General features: G+C 50.8%; 1 long non-coding RNA gene across 1 annotated transcript in view; it reads left to right on the top strand.

Moving 5' to 3' along the window:
• Positions 1-13,377, top strand: part of LOC149369744 (uncharacterized) — a 33,626-nt gene extending 20,249 nt beyond the window's left edge. Inside the window, exon 3 of the long non-coding RNA XR_016289577.1 lies at positions 13,265-13,377. This is a non-coding gene — a long non-coding RNA (uncharacterized LOC149369744). The remainder of the gene's footprint in view (positions 1-13,264) is intronic.
• Positions 13,378-15,512: the final 2,135 nt, after the last annotated feature.

A 15,512-nucleotide genomic window follows, 5' to 3' on the forward strand; every position in this document is an offset into this window, starting at 1 on the left:
TACGTGGGAGGCAAACAAAACAGATCAGAATCTGTTCACCGAGCATGGCGACGGCCACCGTCCGGAGGATCTCGGCAGGTCCTCCCGAAGACTCGCGCTCGCTGCCTCGATGCTCAGTGGGTGGGCGAGCGGCGTCTACCTATGAGTCACGCGGGAGCGCTTCTCCGAAGTCTGACCTACGGCACGGGCTGAGCGACAGCGCTCAACGTCCTTGCAATATAGGGAACGCCCGTCTGTTCGTAGCTTCGGCCCAAACCAGATGCACATATACACACACACTATTAGGCCTACACCTTTTTACACCCTGCCGCCGAGGCACGCATCGCCATTGGTCAGGCCAGGAAAAAGTTTTCCAGAAAGACCGAATCACGTCTTTTCGACCGGGCGCTGCCTGCCGCTGGCGGCGTGGAGAGGGCATCATACACCACGCTCTAGGTTATGCGCTCTGCAGCTGCAATCGACAAAATTTTCTTCACTGCTCTCGAACAGTCTACGGAGCGCGTAGGCGATTCCATCTGCGCCTCCCCTGATTTCCGAAAGTGCGCCAAGTTTTTCACCGTTTCATGTTGCAGAAACGAGCCAGTAGCTGTATCAGCGCATCCCTCCTGTCCTACCCCCCCCCCCCCCCCCCCACACACACACACATATATATATATATATATATATATATATATATATATATATATATATATATATATATATATACAGTAAATAGTGGGGCCATCCAACTGCTGGCCAACACGACTCTGAGGCTTCTCTCCGATCTTCAGTGGTTATTTGACTGCGCTTTTCTTTGCGTGACTCTAGCGAAAACGATGGCAAGGTCATCCCGGCAACGAACTGTGACTCCCTTCGTGTTGTCGAAATATAGCTGTTGCGTAAACTGACAAGAGTTGCGCCGAAATGCTCAGCACGGATACCAACCGGTAGCGATACCTGGTGCCGATTTCAATGAAGCTTAAGGCTTATTCCCGAGACAAGAGTGAGTTTGCTCAACTAAACCCATAAAGAGGATGGCACTGCACAGGTCTTACAAGGAAGGCCATTCCATTAGCTTGACAGTGGGTGTAATCCTAGGCAGTATTGTGAAGAGAAGGTTAAAACCGGCCCATATGGAAGCAGTTCTCAAAAACGACTGCTCACATATGGGCGATTCGTTTGCAAAGAAGCTTAACACTCAATTTTTTGTGTTCAAACTGGGCATATAATTAGAAAACACTTCCAAATCTCGTCTCAAAGACCACGAGGCTTATCAAACTTGCCACGTACACGATGAAGTCATTCAACAAGACGATGCGCAAAGCGGAAACTCACCGGTAACAGTATCGCGTGGCGATGTTGGTGATTTGTCCGGCTTATTTTGTGGCATAACTCAATATATCAATGTCGTCGCTCTGCCAAAGCAACATTGCGGATAGCGATGCGCGGGTATTAACTGTATAACATGTAACGACATTTCAATAGCCTTACATATAATGGACGTAACCGACGTTACAATAATGGTCGTAACCAGCGTTACAATAATGGGCGTAACCGAACAGAGTAGAGTGAAGAAAGGGGTAATAAAACACGCACATATGGAACGAGTTCTGCGGTATCGGGTAAGCTATGTCGACGTTTTTTTTCCCTTTGTAAGCTTAACATTCTAACTTCCGGCATCAAAGCAGGATAGCAGTCGAAAGCACTTACAAATCTATTCTGAAAAATGGCCAGACTGATCCAGCTTTCCAAGCAGATGATGATGACGTTAAACAAGAGAATATTGATTGCTGCCATTGTAGACGAAAAAGTAGCGCATGCATCAGCAGAGGAAGAAGTTGGTTGTTTCTCCCTCACCCGGTCAACCACTCGGGACCGCCGCACTTTTTCGGCTGTTTCGCGTTGTACGTTACAGTTTGGTGGAGCATTCCTAGGTACGCTTCCCGACCTGCGCACTCCATCCAGCATCAAACGGAACACACCGCTTCACCAGCGACCCAACCGCCGTCTCCGCTTTTGCGGAGAGTCGCCTGAATTTGGGCCCCTTCCCACGCCCAGAAGGACGACGCAGCCTCGGCCGCCGAGACGTGATGACATAGCCACTCACACGAGGACCCCGGTGCCGATACAGCCTAGATTGTCGACTTAAACTGTCCTGGCCACTGATACCAGGGCCTGACGACGATCCTCTGTCACCCACCGCGAACAACGCCATCTTTTCAGGGCAATGTGTTCGAAGGTGCTGAGGATTGGCTGGAGAGCTACAAGAGTTTCGCCCGCAACAAAGGCTGGAGCGACGAGCACAAGCTCAATAATGAATACTTTGCACTTAAAGAGTTTCCCAGGGCGTGGTTTGAAGACCACCAGGCTCACCTCCCTCCTGTGAGATGCTTTCAGGGAATCTCCTGGCCACACTCTCTAACGCCGACCGCCAGGAGAAGGCTGATGCTACGCCCCACTCCCTAAACAAGCGCACGAACGAGAGTGGGCGCGTGTATATAGAAGACTAAGCCCTTTTTTTTTCAAGCGCACCAACCCCAACATCACGGAGAAGAAGCTTCGCCATCTTATGCGTGAGGTTAAGCAGAAGCTGCTCGCGCGCCTTGTGCGCTACCTAGCCCGCAGAGTTGCGGAGTTTCTTACCGAGGCGGCCACCATGGAATCGACGCTGCAACAACGGGTCCGCCATTACAGACGATACATTAAAAGCATGCATAGTGCTCGAGACCTTTTCGTCGTGCCACGGTGGCAATGCAGACGCCTTGCGCGAACTAACTCGCTCGGTTGTCCACAGGAACTCGAACTGATCCATCTGCGACAGGTTGCGCCGCGGGCAGCACTCACCAATGTCGTCAGGGACGACGAGGTGTGGCAGGTTTAGTAGCAACCTCCTGTCTCTGAAGCGCCACCCCTGTTCGATGAGAGACCCTACGTACGCATCCGTTATAAGCCGCACGGCTGACTGCTGTCCCATCACTCCGATTTCCCCCGTGAGTAACATCTCCCCATCATACGCAACCACACTAGCTACAGCCTCTCTGCTATCGCTCTTGCAGCCCCGACCGCCAGAGCAGATGTGCTGGCCGTCGTTCGCCGAGTCCGCTTCATGAAAAGACACCAGCGACCTTTGGAGGCAAGACCGCTGACGTGGGGACGGGTCAAGATTTTCCATCGCGAAGCGCTCGAACCTACGATTCCCCGACCAGTAGATTGGTTTATTGGGGTTTAAGGTCCCAAAGCAACTCAGGCTATGAGAGACACCGTAGTGAAGGGCTCCGGAAATTTCGACCGCCTGGGGATCTTTAACGTGCATTGACATAGCACAGTACACGGGCCTCTAGGATCTCGCCTTAATCGAAATTCGGCCGCCGCGGCCAGGATCGAACCCGCGTCTTTCGGGTCACCAGCCGAACGCCGTAACCACTGAGCCACCGCGGCGGGGCCCCGACCGGTAGAGGCAGCAAGAGTATCATAATGTTGCATCCGATTTTCATGTAACAATTGCTGGCACTGAGGTTACCGTGCTGCTTGATACCGCTGCAGATTATTCTGTAATGAGTCGTGTGTTTGCTCGAAAATTTAAAAAGGTTCAGACACCCTCGACGGGGACCCACACTCGCACCGCTGGTGCCCACCTAATTACCCCTGTGGGCGAGTGCACGGCTAGAGTTGACATTCTTGGTTTCACGTTCGTCAGTGAACTTTTCGTGTTCCTCGAGAGTTCCAGAGGTTTGATTTCGGGGATCGACTTCCTGCAGGCAAACGGCGTTGTGGTTGATCTTCAGGACGCCCGCGTCAAATTCTCCACCAAATAGGCCGTAGCCCGCTTTGTCTCCCGAGATCCCTGAGCAACACTTTTCGCATTCTCGGAAATGACGTCACGGCGACGCCACGCTGCAGTGTCCTGGTGCTCTTGCGGAACAACCCATTTCACGATTACGACGGTTAGGCGGGCGGCCCTACTCACTGCTAGTGCACTGCACGGGCTCGGGCCGGCCCGAATGGCCGGGCCTGGCCGGGACATGATCTGTTTTGCCGGGCCTCGGCCGGGACGGGCCTGAAGTTGCGTGCCCTGGCCGGGCTCGGGCTTAAAGCTGCGGAGCCGAGCCGGGTTAGGGTCCGTACAGAAACGGCTGGTGTCTGACTATTCATTCACTATTGCAGAGTGAAGTACACGACTGCGGCATTGGAGCAGCGACACGGATGAGCTATGGCTTGTTGCACGTGCTGAGAAGAAAGCAAAGCTTTATTCATTGACTTAATTATTTCCTCATTTCCACGCCGCGGTGGCTTCGCGGTCAAGGTGCTTGATTACTGAGCCGGGGAACCAGGGTTTGCTCCTAGCCACGGCGGCTGCATTTGTATTTTGTCGGCAAGCATGACAGCCATGCAGTACTTTTTCGTATCATTGCACTTTGAAGAAACCCAGGTGGTCGAAATGATCCGGAGCCGTCTGCTTCGGTTTCTCTGACAGCCTGTCTCCCCTTGGGCCTTAAAGCCCCAAGAACATAGTTTTTATTTTATAGATATATTTTAGTGTTGTCAGAAAACTCCCAAACTAAACCGCGTTTGGTTTTCGTTTTGATCAGCTGACCGGAACGTCTTGTAAATGAAATAGCCACAAAAGCTCGCGAGAGTTTGTAAATCTCATCTCATAACCATATCTATCCCTCCTCGCTTCTTCAGCCTGGTTGTCATGACAAGTGTTTTGCCCCGCAAGTTATCACGTGGTTCGCGCGTTATCTTCTGCTCCACTAGTAAGAGTAAAATTCAACCGCCCTTAATTGGCCATTGACCGTTCGTCATCCCAAAACATACCTATACACTATTAGAAATGCATTCGCGAAGAACGTAATAGTTTAGGACGCTTATATTGCTCGAACACAAACCGTGAAATGCTCAATGAAGCCTTTTATGTTTTCGTGTCTGCTGAAAGACGACCAGTTCGGCTATGAGTTCAACCTGTGATCGCGTTCACTTAAAAAAATGTCATCCCACTGCTTGCTAGGCAGCTTTAATGTTCATACTTCGCGGGCGCAAAATATAACAGATTAAAATCATGGGAGAATGCAGAGTAGTCTATTACGCGCGTATGCAGCCCTTTTTGTTTGACTCTCGGAACTTCCGAGAGTCAAACACCTTTGCTTGCTTTGCTCTTTCTCACCTACACGATATCACTGTCCAAAAGCCGGGCCTGGCGAGCACTACTGTTAATCACTTCTTCCTGGGTTAAAAACAACCAACTTTCTGCAATCCAAACTGTGGTGTCAGAACCTTTGTCGGCCAGTTCTTTATCGGTCTAGTAGCAGTCTACTTGCTTAGAGTGAGCAGTATACCTCAAGTGTTACTGTGAAACGGGCAGGGCCGGGCCCGGGCTGGGCTTCACTCCGGGATTCACGAGCCGGGCTCGCTAGAGCGATAATTTAGCGGGCCTGGGCCGGGCCCGGACTTGAAGCCGCGGGCCTGGGCCGGGCTCGGGTTTCAGGTCTCGGGCACGGGCCGGGCCTGGGCCTGAGATTGAGGTCCGTGCAGTGCTCTACTCACTGCTACTTGGGCGCGGACTTGCCTTTGGAAGAGGTGCCGTCTAACTACGTGACGACCGTATCCACGTCCTCCTCAGCAACTTTGCAAACGAATAACAGCACCTCGTTCAAAGGCGTGGCTGTCGCCTTCTCCCAAGTCGTGGCTAAGGTTCCAAGTTTGTGCACTGTGGGAGAGCCCACTCCAGAAAATGCTGGCCCACACCACGTTCTTCAGAGGGTCATAACAAAAATACCGCCATGCCATTGGTTCTGAAGGATGTTCTGTAAGACCACTTAGCAGACTTTTCGGAATGTTTCACTAGGTGCTCAAAGTTCGGCCGAACTGCTCTCGACAAGCACCGCATCACCACTGATGAGACTACGCGACCTTCATGGAGCACCCATACCATGTTTGCCCGATTGAACGCGAAGCGATTCATAATCAGGTTGCCGAAATGCTTGCAGACGATGTGGTTTATCCGCCCACCATCCCATAGGCATCACTTGGGGTTCTTGTGAAAAAAAAAGGACAATACTCAGCGTTTCTGTGTTTACTACAGCGAGCTTAACGTGACCAAAAAGGAAGCTTGGCCGCTGCGCAGGATTGATGATGTGCTAGACGTATTGCGGGACGCCCTATACTTCTTGCCATTAGATCTTAAAAGCGGGTACTGACAAATCGATGTGGAGAAGTCAGACTGGGAGAAGACGGCTTTCGTGACACCCGACGGGTTGTACGAGCTCATGGTGTTCTCATTTGTTCTCTGCTCAGCGCCTGCCACGTTCCAAGTCATGATGGACACCGTTCTTTCCGGCTTGAAGGCGCCTTCTTGAGTCGTGTACTTGGTAGATGTCAAATTTTCACCACCTTTGACCAACATTGAAGTGGTTGAGCTCTGTGATACAAGCGCTCAAAGAAACGCAACTGAACATCCCGCCCGAGAATTGTCATTTTGCCTTTGAGCAACATTGCTTTCTTCGTCACGTTGCCAGCGCACAAGGTGTTTACCCGGGCGCTGAACTGACCGCCGTCGTCTCAGGCTTTCCACGCCCAGCTGTCAAGACGGCCGTTTGCCGATTCTGGTGCCTGTCCGTCAAATATAGGCGCTTTACTCGATTTCTCGAAAACTGCTGAAACATTAATTTCACTCACTCACGACGACACGCCCTTCCTGTGGGTAAGCGATCAAGAGGCTGCATTCGTCGAGCTTCGCAGCCGTGTCGATGTTGATGAACACCCGTGTTCATCAAACATCGTGGCAGCGTGTTCGATGAACACGCTGCCACGGACATCCAAACTGATTCCAGCAGTGTTGGCCTTCGTGCGGTACTGATATCATAGCAAGACGGTGCATAAAACGTCCTCAGTTACGCCGGTATAAAATTTACGTGCACCGAGACCAATTACTCCACGACAGAGAGAGGTTGTCTTGAAGTGTTGTGGGCCACCATCAAGTTCTTAATGTACCTGTGCGGGAGACCCTTTCGTGTGGCAAGCGGACTCCACTCCTTATTCTGGCTGGTGAGCCTCAATGAATCCCCAGGACGCTTGGCTACATGAAGCTTACCAGTAGGTGAGGCAGAAATATTTTTCAGAGGGTGTTATATACCGCCGGTAAAAAGAAAAAGAAAAAGAGCCTGCGCCTAGGCACTATCTGTCATTTTTCTGCTTTAATGAACGCGAAGTGTGAGTTGTTTTGTTCACTGTGATATCTAGATAAATATAAAAGCGCACGCAGGACGCCGAGAGCATGTTTGATAAAGAACATTTATCCTCTCACAAACAGCACCCGTACAAAAAATCGCGGCTATTTAGAATTTTTTCACTTAATATATAAAAAAGACAGAAGCTTCTGCTCTACAACAAACTCAGTAACTGTGGACGAATGGCATTTGTCAAAACGTCTACCACATTGATGTCAATGTGTGATTGACTGCAGAGGCGGTTAGAAAAAAAAAGTTTTTTCTTATTTTTGCAATAAATTGTGATTATTTGAAGAAATTGCAAAAATGAAGCCGTAGGCTGTCATGATGCACCATCTGCCGGCCATCTTGGAGGCAGCCGGACACGCGTGGATTCGAAAAAGTACTACTGGCATAGGTTAATCCCATTAGTGCGGGCTTATGCAAAAAACATGCCGAGACATTCCGAGCGTCGGAAGTCTCGTGAATTGAAACCTGCCGGATTTCTTCGTCCCGTATATCCACATAAGACCTCTTTCCACCAAGTGGGCATGGGCCTCCTTGGTCCTTTTCCGAAGTCCTCGTCTGGACAACCTTAAATGGCCGTTGCGGCCGAATACATTACGCGGTACGCTAAGACCACGGACCTTGCCAGAGTCACTGCTGCTGAAGTGACGCATTTCTTCGTTCACAACATTCCCGTGCGTCATGGAGCCCCCGCAGTTGTTGTTTACAGCCGGGAGACTGCTTTCACTGGCCACTTAACCCAGTCGGTGATGGCTGTGACACACACCAGCCATCGACGTGGTAGGGAGTATCACCCACGGCCAAATGGGTTGGTGGAGCGACTCAACCGCACACTAGGTGACAATGCTGTCTATGTATGTTGACGTACAACGTCGAACTTGCGACGCCATTCTGCGGTACATAACGTTTGCGTACAACACCGCCTTGCAGGAGACAACCCGACTGACCCCCTTGCAGCTTGTCTTCGGTCGGCAGGTGACCTCTGCGTTGGATGCTGTGTTACTCGTTGACCTCTACTGCGACTCTGACGCTGATCTCGACGCAGACACCTTCGTTCAGCGTACTCAGGAATCGCGGCAACTGTGCAGCCTGTGAATTAACCGTCAACAATAGAGTGACGCCGCTAGGTATAACCTCCGACGCCACTTTGTCAGTTAAGCGCCCGCTGGCTTGATTTGAGCTTGGACACCTGTTTGTCGCCGCGGAATTTCTGAAAAGTTGGAGATCCGTCATGACTGCCGAGCGGTGCGGACGCATGTTGCATCGCCTCTGCGGTTTTTTATCATTCCGAAGCGTGCCAATCCACATAGCCAGCAAATTTTATTTGGAGCTGAGCGAAATGACAAACTGGACCACCTGAACACCAGATTCCGAGCGGTAGGACCAAATTTTGGCTTCTTAACGGACTTGGAAGCTGCGATTCGGGCGGCGTCCCGCCAAGCCTACTGGCAGGCCTAGCTTCGACTACGGGAGCACATGAGCTGCCAGGGCTAACAAGGAAAGGGTGGTGCAGCCTGGCATCGACCTCGCTCTACGAACTATGCATCCCATCAGACTATGGAAGGATTTCCGCAAAACTTCCCAGCCGCCCAGGAGAAGGATGAGGACGACCTCGACACCACTGACTCCGAGAGCTCCGCTACTCAGGAGCCGCCCAACTCTTACAACAATGATGTCAGCACGGAATTCGCATTGTTTAAACGCTTGAAGAAACTCCAGAGAAACAGCAGACGGATCGCTGCGTGAAACAATCCGACCGCCCAAAAAGAATCCCGGTGAAGACAACTCAACTCAAGCCATCCTGACCGACGGAGGATCTGTCGCCGTCAGCAGTAACAACGTACAAGGAACACGACACAAGCCTAGGTGCAGGCTTCCTTCGCTCCCTAAAACGGCTTCGAAATTATATTGTCGCGAGTGGAAGATAAAGACGAGGTGTGTTTTGCCGCGCGCCGACGACGACGTTGCTGCTGGTGGACCTCCCTGTTTTTCTGTGCTCCCTGTCTTCACCCGTTCTCGCCGCCGGCCTGTACGTCAAGCCGTGACATTTGGTGGAGGTGCGGCGGTGAGCCTGATCACTGCGGTGAGCCTGATCACATGTATCGCTCCTGTCCATACCGCGAACTCGGCCTAAGGGGTTTTCACCGGGCCGATCCGTGCCCCCGCTACGGTGAGCAGCCCCGCGACATACAAGACTACCTTCGACGTTCTCCCTCACCGGTTACAGCTGCTCCTCGCACCTCTCGGTCGCCGCCACCTCGCCGCCCACCATCCCCTTCTCGCGGGTCTCGCCGTGAGAGCCTTTCGCCACTTCGGGAAAACTGAGTACGGCGACGCCTGGAGGTGGCGTTGCCGGAGTCGCACGAAGCAAAGAACCTCCGTCTACGTTAGTGTGTCCCAGCTCGACCGATGGTATCCTTGGAAACGCAAACCGTTTTGTAACCTCTAGCAATGTGAACATTCTGATCGACGGGCGCGACGTAACGGCGCTTGTGGACACCGGCGCTGATTACTCGGTCTTCAGCGGCAGTTTCTCTCGGCGTCTTCGCAAGGTTACCACCCAGTGGGACGGACCGCCCATACGTACCGCGGGCGGCCACATCGTAAACCCTGTTGGCAAGTGCACTGCCCGCGTCGAGATCCACGGTGAGACGTGCCCCGCCACTTTCGTGATATTGGAGAATTGCTCTAAAGATGTTATTCTGGGCATGAACTTTCTCCGTGAATATGGCGCCGTAATCGACATAGGGCAGAACAGGTTGACCCTCCGCGCACGTTCTTCATCGCCAGTACCGCCCCGGGCCACAGGCTTTGCGATGAAAATTTATGCCGACCATGTCCACTTGCCGCCGTTGTCGACAGTTTTCCTGCCGGTCCGAGCCGATACAACAGCATGTGGAGAAGGCGTTCTGGAAGGCAATGTCCAGATGTTACTTACGCGCAGCATTGGTGTTGCGCGAGGGGTCGCAAATGTTCAGCGAGGGCGAGCCAACATCTTCGTGACCAACTTCAGGAACGAGCCGCAGCACTTGACGAAAGGGTCAGTAATAGCCCAAATGGAAGAGCTTAGCGACGTTCGTGAAGCAGTTGCGCTGCCTAAGGAGGCGGCCCCGCCCGGGTCACGAGACCCTACAACGTTGCCCCTGGATATCGATCCCAAACTTGAGCCTTCCCAAACACGCGAACTGCTCTCCCTTTTGCATCGGTACAACGACTGTTTTGCGACGACATCTCGAGTTCGACAGACGCCAGTCGCCAAGCATCGAATTATTGTCGACACCGCAACGCACCCGATTCGCCAACCGCCGTACCGCGTTTCCTTGAAGGAAAGGGAAACCATCCAGGAGCAAGTGCGCGAAATGATACGCGACGACGTCATCCAGCCATCCAACAGTCCGTGGTCCGCACCTGTAGTGCTGGTCAAGAAAAAAGATGGGACCCTTCGATTTTGCGTTGACTACCGGCGACTCAATAAGGTGACCAAGAAGGACGTGTATCCACTCCCACGCATCGACGACACCCTCGACCGTCTTCTTCATGCCCGCTATTTTTCGTCCATCGACTTGAAGAGTGGATACTGGCAAATTGAAGTGGATGAGCGCGACCGCGAGAAGACCGCATTTATAACCCCGGATGGCCTGTACGAGTTTGATGCCGTTTGGCCTGTGTACAGCGCCCGCGACATTTCAACGAGTCATGGATACTGTGCTAGCCGGCCTGAAGTGGCAGACATGTCTCGTGTAGCTGGATGACGTCGTCATCTTCTCAAGCACTTTCAGAGACCATCTGGTGCGTCTTGAAGCAGTTCTTCAAGCTCTTCTGAAAGCCGGACTTACGCTCAAGCCTTCGAAGTGCCGCTTCGCATACAGTGAACTGAAGTTCCTTGGTCATATCGTCAGCCAAGTGGGTGTGAAGCCAGATCCCGAGAAAACGGCTGCCGTTGCATCCTTCCCTCCACCGTCGGACAAGAAGACCGTCAGAAGCTTTCTCGGTCTTTGCGCATACTTCAGGCGTTTCGTTCGAAACTTTGCCCAGATCGCGGCGCCACTTTACCGCCTTACGAAGGATAGCGTTGCGTTTGAGTTGAACGAGGAGCAACAATCAGCATTCCGCCAATTAAAACACACCTCGTCTTTATCTTCCACTCGCGACAATATTGCGACCGAAGAAGGGACTGGGTGTCAAACTGTTTCCCACCCACCAGGTAGCCCGCGCTGTAGTCGCAGCGTGTAACCACCAATGCAACGGTGAAGATTTGATTATAAGGCTGTCGCCGGGATCTAATATCATAATCATGAGCACCCCACATGAACCAGCAGCACAGCTCGTGAGATGCATCACCAGCATTAACTTTGCGGGACGCACACTTCAAACGAACAGCTACTTGGTCGCCCCGGAAGATGTCTAACGTGGCGTGATACATGGAATTGATTTCAAAAGGGTTGAAAATTGGGCGAGTTGGTACGAATTCATACTGGTGTGGCACTGGTGGTGAGCACTTGTGTTGTTGTCACTCTGTCTCTGTCCCTGTCCCTGTGGTGCCACACCAGTATGAATGGAATTGATCCCGGAACGACACCGGAAGAACTCAAGGCCCATTTACGACTGCGCACCCAAGGAGTCACCATAATCATCGCATAGAGGTTAGGAAAAACCAAGACGGCCGTCATCCCCTTTTAAGGACCCATTATCTCAAAATATGTTATCGACTATGGGGGTGAGACGGCATTCTACCAGTACCGCCCCACAAAACATGTCTTCAAACGTAGCAGTCAGAACCGAGCGACCTCAACTGCACGTAGATGGCGTCCGTCCACGGACCTTGATAAAGAGAGCGATCTGGTAAACCGGGCAAAGCGGACGAAAGCCGGTGCATGATCCCAAAGCTTAAAGGGGCTATGCAACGAATTAAAAGTCGCTTGCAAATGTGTTCAGTGCATGGAAATGTTGCTAAGAAGCACTCACACCACGCAGGGGTCTTCGGAGCTGAGGCGGCAATTTATTATGAACTTTTCAAAACCAGCTTTTTTTTTTAATTCGCTGGCCGATCGGAGTCCTCGTAGTGAGCGATTTGAAACTAAAATCGGAAAAATAGACCTCATTAGTCCCGTGACGTCGGCAGGCCACCACACACTGTCAATCGCTGGAGCGACAGCAACCACGACGTCATGGGAACACTTCAGGTAGCCGTGAAAATCGCTTGCTCGTGCCGCCGCGCGACCCCGTCGGGCGAGTGCGAGCCAGGGCATTTGCCTTCGTGCATATGGTTTCAGTATACCTCTGCCGCCTCTTTCTGTGGGGATTTCGGGAGCCACTCGCAGTGCCTTTGTCGGAGTGACAAGCAAAGAAATCCGACGCGCACCGCAATCCAGGAGGGCGAAGAGAGACCGGAGAGACGCTGCCGACGGTGCTGCTCGAAACCATCAAATCAGGGGATTCACCTATCTCATTTAAATGCCTAAGCAGACGTCACACTTCCCTCTTGAAAATTTTTCACCGAATTCGCTAACATAGAGAAGCACGAGCAGCGATGTAAAGTTTAGTACGCAGTTCAATGAAGAAATCATTACGCCCATATCCACATATCTTTAGGACAAAATACCACGCATAGAATCTAAAAGTAATGCTTTGAAGCAGCACAAGGCCAACAAACGCTCTTACCGAACACAATAGCACATATTGTTATCCGAAAAACTGCCATAGTACGTTACGATCAAGGCAGAACGCAAGCGACACAAGCCCAATTCGCATTGTGATTGCATTCAACGATTAACAGATTGTCTAGAGCCCGTAACTAAACCGCCTCCCTGTCTCATCCTTCTTTCACTCCCTCCCACGCGGTCCGCTCTATATTGAGGCTCGTTGAGGGAGAGACTGTGGATGTTCCTTTGCCTACCTGATTTGCACGTACCCCCCCCCCCCCCCCCCATAGTGCACAATAGCAGCCATCACCGCATTCTTTTGCGCTGCTTCACCAGTTGCCACCTACCTAACGCTGCCCCCTTGCAGCGCCATTGCGATTTCTAACAGTGATTTTTTTATTTCCTTTCCAGAAATAGGACCACGTCTTTTCGCGGTAAAAGATCTCTTTGGCCGAACAGTGAAGATGTGTCATGCAGAAATCCTTGTTATTGCAAAGATAGTACCACCCAACAAAGTGCTACCGGTAAGGTGTTGCTTCTCATCAACAGAACCAAGCTCAACTCTCAAGACATTTCCGTATTATAAAAGGAGAGATCCACGAGCACTCCAGAGCTTGGTATTGTGGGTTAGGCATTAAAGCACTACACGTTAAGAAAGGACAAATGCTTATTTTTCATCCCTATGCATTGAACTTGTATTATTTTTGCAGGTAAGATTCCAGTGAGATAGATTTCGCAAAATCACATACAGAACTTGCTCTAGTAGTTTAGTTCTCACTTTTTCACGGTATCGTCGCCGTCGCTCTTCTTATCTCTGGCATATGCCTCCCAGCGAGCGAACGCACCAGCGTAGGAAAAGTGCCAATACCATATAGCGTTGTGGCCTCAGTTCTCCAGGGAAAGCTAATTTTGGCAACAGAGTTTACACCGGACGAGCAAACCGAAGCAGTGATGCTGAGTATACTGCCCTCGGAACGATCGGCTCAATCATTACAGCACCACTGCGGCTATCTCTCACTACGATCGTGCTTAGCAGCGCTAGTTGTAACTCTTCCACTACCTATACACGGTAGCGTGGTGTCACGTCATGCGTGGTGTCAGTTTTTTATTAATCATTTCTTGAACCATCCATCGCTGAGTGCTTTTAATGTAATGAGGGTAAGCGGCATTAATTAATTTTTGGCTGATGGCTCTCAAACATTTCATTGCGAAATATTCGCCGCGTGGCAGTTGAGAAGCTGCACGGCGTCAAAGTTAGCGTGAAGAATTTTTAAGCGCGTGCTTTAATGCGGCGGCAGTGCTTTTCGAAAATTGATAAGCACATCGATGGCTAAATTTTGTAGCATAGGCCGACAGATTGGCATTGTGAATTGGGCAATGCGCTGCACATATTTCTAAAGCTTTGGTTTGGTTTTTGGGGTTTAACGTCCCAAAGCGACTAAGGCTATGAGAGACGCCGTAGTGAAGGGCTCCGGAAATTTCGACCACCTGGGGTTCTTTAACGTGCACTGACATCGCACAGTACACGGGCCTCTAGAATTTCTCCTCCAAAGAAATTCTAGCCGCCGCGGCCGGGATTGAACCCGCGTCTTTTGGGTCAGCAGCCGAGCACCATAGCCACTGAGCCACCGCGGCGGCATTTCTAAAGCTTTGCTTCAGTTTTAGCTTTCGAAAATGGCAACACACAAGGAGAACACATTACTTGCTGTGGGCTGGGCATCGCTCTGATGAGCATGAAAGTGCTAACGCTAAGGGGTGAAATAAGACAGTGCGCGGGGCAAAATAAGGCCACCCTCCAGAAGAACCGAATTATTCAGCTTTGCAATGAATAATCACTAAGGAAGCTCCGTGTACACCATCACGATCCTTGCGAACATTTTCGCATGACAACAACTATGATTGGTCAAATTGGCCCTATTTTCAATAATGACCTCTTTCAAAACTCCTTGGCTGCATAGCCAGGCTTTGCGAGTGGCCTGGGTTCGATGTGTTATTGAATTTTCTATCGCCTTTGCAAAGTGTTCTGCTTTGGTATCATTCACTTCCTGTTGATTGGGACATGATACTGCTCGATTCGCAGCAGCTGCCTCTGCGATTTTCGACGGAACACCAAGACATACAGGACTAAGGTCCACAGACCATCAACGCACTTGTAGCACAAATAGCCGTTCTGGATGGCTGGAAGCAGTTCGAAGCTTAAATTAGAAAGAAACGCCGGATAGTCGCTGCCCTTCGCATTCATTTCATTTCTTCTTCTACGGAGGGCGTTTTCTTGGGCAGTAAAATGCTTAGACGACCTTTGCAATCAATGTTGCAATATAATTGAAATATTGCAATTATATTGCAATCAATGTTTTTCCATCGTACATTCGAACCAACATAAAGAGAGTCAAAATAAATGCACAGCTTCGGAGCAAAGCCCGAACCATTACGTTGATTTCTGTATAAGAGTGTGATCCTGCGATCTGCCCTAAAATTATCATGTTCCTAAAATATTTTTCCTGTAGTGACGTGAAAAACCGACACAGCTAAAATTTTCTTGAGAGAAGAAAGCGAGCAATCGCTGTAAATAAAAGCTTAAAGCAATCCAAACTGCTTTATGGTCATGCAGCGCAGTACTGAAACTAGTGCTCTGCAGAAATTCCTTCACTCTTTTATA

This window comes from Amblyomma mixtum, chromosome 1 (genome assembly GCF_055824585.1).
Source record: "Amblyomma mixtum isolate Tamu chromosome 1, ASM5582458v1, whole genome shotgun sequence".
NCBI classification, from domain to species: Eukaryota; Metazoa; Arthropoda; class Arachnida; order Ixodida; family Ixodidae; genus Amblyomma; species Amblyomma mixtum.